Consider the following 6,000-nt stretch of genomic DNA (forward strand, 5'->3'; position numbering starts at 1 on the left):
AGTACCAGAATTCGTAAACAACCTGATAGGCTGACATTTTCATAAAACATCTCATTATATTTCAATTGCTTGCTAGATAATGGCATATTTTGGCTGTTAGAGTATCTCAAGGCCAAACATGGTATCCATGTATCGCTTGCTTCAGTCTTTCCTAGCAGCTGTCCTTTTGATTTTAACCCTTCTTCTGCCGGGGGGAGACTGTTGTGAATGTCTGCCAAGCTGTCTGTCTCCCCCCTCTGGCGAGCCTTGCTGTACTAACATTGGCTGTGCATTATCTCTACTGTTAAGGACACTCCCCTTGGGTATAACTGTATATGCATCTATTGTCTTTCATTATTGTACCATGAGTTTCTGCTAATAAAAGTCATGATTATTGTTTGACCACATCGTCTTTGTCTACTTCATCAACTGGCACTTCAACTGTTTAAAAATAAAAGTTACACATTTCAAAATTGAGATGAAGAGAATTTTATTTTCTTTGAGAGACCAGTAAGTCAAATGGTGGTGGAAGCAGAGTCTTTGATAATCAAAGGAGTGAAAGATTACCAATGAACAAATGGGAATGCAGAGTTGAAGTTACAATTAGATTAGCTATGACCTTACAATAGTGAAGTTAGCTCAAGGCATTGTCCATTCCAGCTCTGAGCTCCTATGTACGTGTCACCAGGTGAGACAGCATGTGTAAAAAGTGAAACAAAGTTAATAATTTGGATTGATGGCTTTCAATTACCTGGTCTGGCCTAAATGCAACTCAAAAGTCATGAAGATGGTTGATTCTTAAGTACCTTTTGAAATGGCCTAGCAATCCACACAATTCAAGGTACCAGCCATTAGCCACAGCTAACCTTATTGCTGGCCCCTCACACCCTCCCCCTTCTCTCCCACTCTTGGATCCTTCCTACCCTCCACCACTTGATCCACCCTATCCTCTTCCCCCCAACTCACCCCCAACACCCTCTACCCCATTGATGCTGACTCCCATCCCTGCTAGTCTTTACCACCCTGCCCACCCTTACCCTTGGTAGAGGCCTCACCTTCGTCCCCCTTTGCTTACACCTAAATGAGTCCACACATGCCATGATGCTGAACTCTTCTTCCATTAGCTTGGTCTCCATGCCTTCTTCTACAACCAGGATTCTCCACACCTCACTACAGACATCTTCTCCCTCTTCAAACCTTCTTCCTCCTCCTGAACATCTCGTTCCTGCCTTTTGCTTACTCTGGAGTTTTATATTTCCAACTGCCACCAGACATCATTTGTTTCAACTTCAACACTCCCCTTACCGATTCCAATCTCACCCATTTGGAATGCTTGGCCCTCCACTCCCTCTGCACCAATCTGAACGTCACCATCAAACCTGTGGACAAGGGTGGTGATGTTGTAGTCTGACTTCTACAGGTATCTGGCCGAAGCAAGATGACAACTCTCAGACATTTCCTCTGACTTAACTATCCACAAGACCCCACCAACACTCATTAACTGTCTCATGCACTATCCAAGAACACATCATTTCCGGTCATCTCCCTCCCACAGCTTCAAACCTCATTGTTTCTCAACCCCACACTGCCTGGTTCACCTCCTGCTCAAGATCTACAAACTAAATTGTCCTGGAAGACCCTTTCATGTCCACATGCTCCTGCTCCACTGAATGGTTTACCTTGACTCTGTTTTGTCTCCCCTTGTCCAGTTCCTCCCAATCTACATCCATGATACTTCACAAGCCCTCCATCATTTCAACAACTTCCAGTTCCATGAACTTGATGGCCTCATCTTTACTATAGACATCCAATGACTATACATCTCCATCTCCCACATTGAGGGCCTCAGGCTCTTTGTTTCTTTGTCATCAATAGACCCAACCAGTCCCCCTCCACCACCACCTCATCCAGCTATCAGAACTTGTCCTCACCCTCAATACCCTTTCCTGTGACTCATCCCACTTTCTCCAGGTCAAAGCTACATGGGCCCCAACTATGCCTGCCTTTTTGTTGACTATGTGGAGCAATCCATGCTACAAGCCAACACAGGAAAGGCCCCTCAACTCTTCATCCGCTACACTGACAACTATTTTGGTACTGTCTCATGCACTCATGATGAGCTCATTGACTTTATCCACTTTACTGCCAACTTCAAATTCACTTGGTCCATCTCAAGAAACAGCCTCCCCTTTATCACTCTCTCTGTCTTTATCTTGGGAGACAAACACTCGACAGATATCTTCTACAAACCCACCAACTTCCACAGCTACCTTAACTACACCTGTTCCTATCCTGTCCCCGAAAGGATTATATTCCTTTCTCTCAATTCCTCTGCCTTCATAGCATCTGCTCCTAGGATGAGGTACTTCATGCTAGATCATCAGAGATGTACTCATCCTTCAAACAATGTGTCTTCCCCTCTATCGCCATGAACTAGGCCCTCACCTGAATATCCTCCATTACCCACACATCTAGTCTGGTCCCCTCTGCGCCTTCACACAACAAGGTCAAGATTCCCTTTCTCTTCACCTCCCACTCTACCAGCTTTCGCATCCAACATTTCATCCTCCGCTATTTTTGCCACCAACTACTTGATCCCATCACCAGACTTATTTTCCCTGCTCCTCCCCTCTCTCCTTGGAGGAGCAACTGCTCAGCTTCTATCTGGGCACCTCCAACTGGGTGGCATTAACATTGATTTCTTTGGTTTCCCCCCCACTTCCATGTTTCCTTGCCTCTAGGTCTGTCTGTCTCTCTTTCTTTCTGTTTCTCTGTCTCTTTTACCCCAGCTGTGCATTCACAGAGCCAAACCCACCCCTCCCACAATCAATTCTCAACTTTCCTCTTTCGTGGCCTCCTCTCCATAACCCATTAACACCTTTTGTTTGTTGGCCTGTTTCTCCTCTCCCTAATCTTTCTTTTAATTTAGATGCCTGCCTTCTTTTTAGTCGTAATTTAAAGATATTATTATGAACTCCTATTTTAGTAAAATAGGATTATCACTGTAAGGGATAGTATAAACAGGAGAGACTGAATGGTCACAGTTAACATTTCACACAAGCACAAGTCACAGCCCAGTGATAATTTGATGCATTGGAAGAACTGAGGGAAGACTTGTCACAGTCGGTTCCAGGTTCGATGCATTTGCAAAGACATTGTGATTTTGCAGGGGAGAACCATTCTGACTGCTGAAGAGAAAGCAGCTTTTCGAAACAGCTCTTGTGGCCAGCTATTTTTGTGGAATTCAGAGCAAAGCACGCTCTGTGAATGACTGAGCCTTTTTGGTGGATTGACCTGTGCCAGGAGGGTCTTTTTGGAAGCAAAATGCTTCATTTTGATTGTGACTAACAGTGAAGGTCACTTAGAGAGATCAGTGTCAGGATCTTGGAAGCTTCGTGGAGGCCACCCAGTTTGAGTCTTGCCTGCAAAAGGACTGGAATGTAATGACCACAGCTCGTGTGGGATGGACAATTTTTCAAAGGCAATGCAAGAAGAAATTGTGAGTCTCTATCAGTCACAACTCCAGTTTTTCCTTCAGTTCAACATTAATTCTAGGCATCAAATTTCAAAATACAATGATTCAATGCTGAATTTGAAAGACTGAACTTTGAAGTAACTTTCTGGATTTTGGCCTGAACTGTAATAGTTTGGATCTCTCTCTCTCCCCCTCTCTCTCTCTCTCACACACACACACACACACACACACACACACACACACACAGAGCTGGGGATAGATTTAGTGTTAAGGATAGTTTAAGAGTTAAGACTATAGCTTAAGAGTAAGAAATAAAATTAATGGTTTAAAATTAAACACTGGTTCATTGTCTCTTGCTGCTCGTTACACATGGATCATAACAAAATGAGTAAAAAGTAGGCAGGCATCTGAATTAAAGGCCTGTAACATCTTTAATTCCTATGGATGTTGCGAGACCTGCTGAGTTCCTCCAGCATTTCTGTGTTCTTACCATAATCACAGTGTCTGCAGACTTTTATGTTTCACTCCATTAGCAACAGCTAGCCTTGTTGCAATATGTGACAAATGGATGGGAAACTACTTGATGTAATTTTTAAAAATGGTCATGAAATCTTTTAGAGTGATATTAAAGAAGGTAATTATAGTTTTAATAAAATATACATGCTTTACATTTGTACAAATTGTGTAATATGCAGTATGCCCTGGTCTGGAGATAAACCAGGAAGCTGCCAGCTTCTATCACTGGTCTTAGATGCATTAGCTCAAGTCAATCAAAGCAGAAAGGACAATGCTATTTGGTCATCTGATTCAGAATTATTCAGAAGACAAATGGCTGGTCAGTCCCCAACAATCACAACTGCAAGTATGGTTGATCCTGTGTGAGTACAAAATTGAGCATGACTGTATTATCAATGGTATTCCATTTTATCAATTTTTTCCAGTGTTACACTCAGTTAAATTGTTGCTTTGACCAGAAAAGTATGGAGGAAAAATAATAACTAAATTAAGATTTAAATCTTCTTACATATATGAAAGTGAAGTGGAAGGAGTCCAACATATTCCACAAATATACACACTTAGCCTCAAACATTGCCTCTAAATGTGGAATTTTTCTCTATCCAGTTGAGGGTTGTCCATTACTTCCTATTTTGCTCCCTGTTTCCTAAATATAATAAATTTTGATGTCACTGTCACTATTTTGTATCAGTGGAATGTTATCGCCCTGAGCCAGAGGTTGATGTCCAGATCTTACTCCAGAGATTTAAATCTATCATCCAGATCGAAAGCGGTGCCGCTTTGGATTTTGTTTGGAAGAGTAAACCAAACACTAATCTGCCATTTTGAGTGAAGTTGAAGAAAATACATGACTGTCAAAATGACAGCGGAGGATTTGTCCTGATGTCCTGATTTAATTTATTTTCATCTTATGTCTATACTCAAATAGCCTTGCCATTTTTGTAGTTGTTCATGTGTGATCTTGTCATGCAAAGGCTTTCTTAGATCACTTAGATACCAATCTAGACTATTCTACAATGGACTTCAAAAATGCTTCTTTAGGTAACTACTTTGGAACTTCCTGAGATAGAAAGGTGCTTTATAAATGATTTTCTCTTTATTTGTTCTAAAAACTTATTTTTCAAGCTAGTTATCCCAGATGATCTTTTATGTTCTTCACTATTTTATCAGAGCATATCTTGAAGGATTGGCTCCCAAGATGCCAATTTACTTCATTGTTTGGAAGGCCTCCCTCCCCACTTAATGGAAGAATCCATGTTATCGTTATGTTAAGCTAATCCCACAGAATGAGTCAGTCTGAAAAGCTGGAAAGAATATTTCAAATTGGTGGTTCAACCATTATAGTAACCACAAAATCCTTGTTTCCTCTCCTTTGATCCTCATGGTTTTCTATTTGATACCTGAGTCATTGCTTCTTTTCTTCATCTCCTTGTTCAGCATCAGAAAGGGACAAAGATTTTGCAACAAAGTGGGAGCAAGATATTTATTGAGTACTGAGGCTGGATATGGAAATGTTTATTATTCGAGTTCTATTGAACCACTTCTCATCTTACCTTTAAGTTATGGATGGATGCAGGTTGGCTAAAATCAAACTTTTAAAGTTATGTTTCAGGATCACTAACAGCTTCTACATTCATTGGGCATCCTTAGGTGCTCTTGGTGACTATGGTGGACCACAAGTCACATAAATACCAGATCAGGTAAGGGCAGTCCATTTCCTCTTCTGAAATGCATTAATGAACCAGATGAGCTATCATGCAGCTATTTGTACTCATCATTACTTCTGATGAAGGATCATTAACCTGAAACATTACCTCTGTTCTCTCCACAAATTCTGCCTGACCTGCTGAGTGATTCAGATTTACTTTTAAATTCAAATTTATTATCGAGTACGTTCAGTATATGACATCACATTAAACCCTGAGATTCAATTTCCTGCGGGCAAGGCAGAATTATCACTTGTTGGCAGTGCAAAATAAAAATGACTCAATGTACATGTAAACAAATAAAGAAATGTAAACAAACTGATT

This window comes from Narcine bancroftii, chromosome 5, assembly GCF_036971445.1.
Source record: "Narcine bancroftii isolate sNarBan1 chromosome 5, sNarBan1.hap1, whole genome shotgun sequence".
NCBI lineage: Eukaryota > Metazoa > Chordata > Chondrichthyes > Torpediniformes > Narcinidae > Narcine > Narcine bancroftii.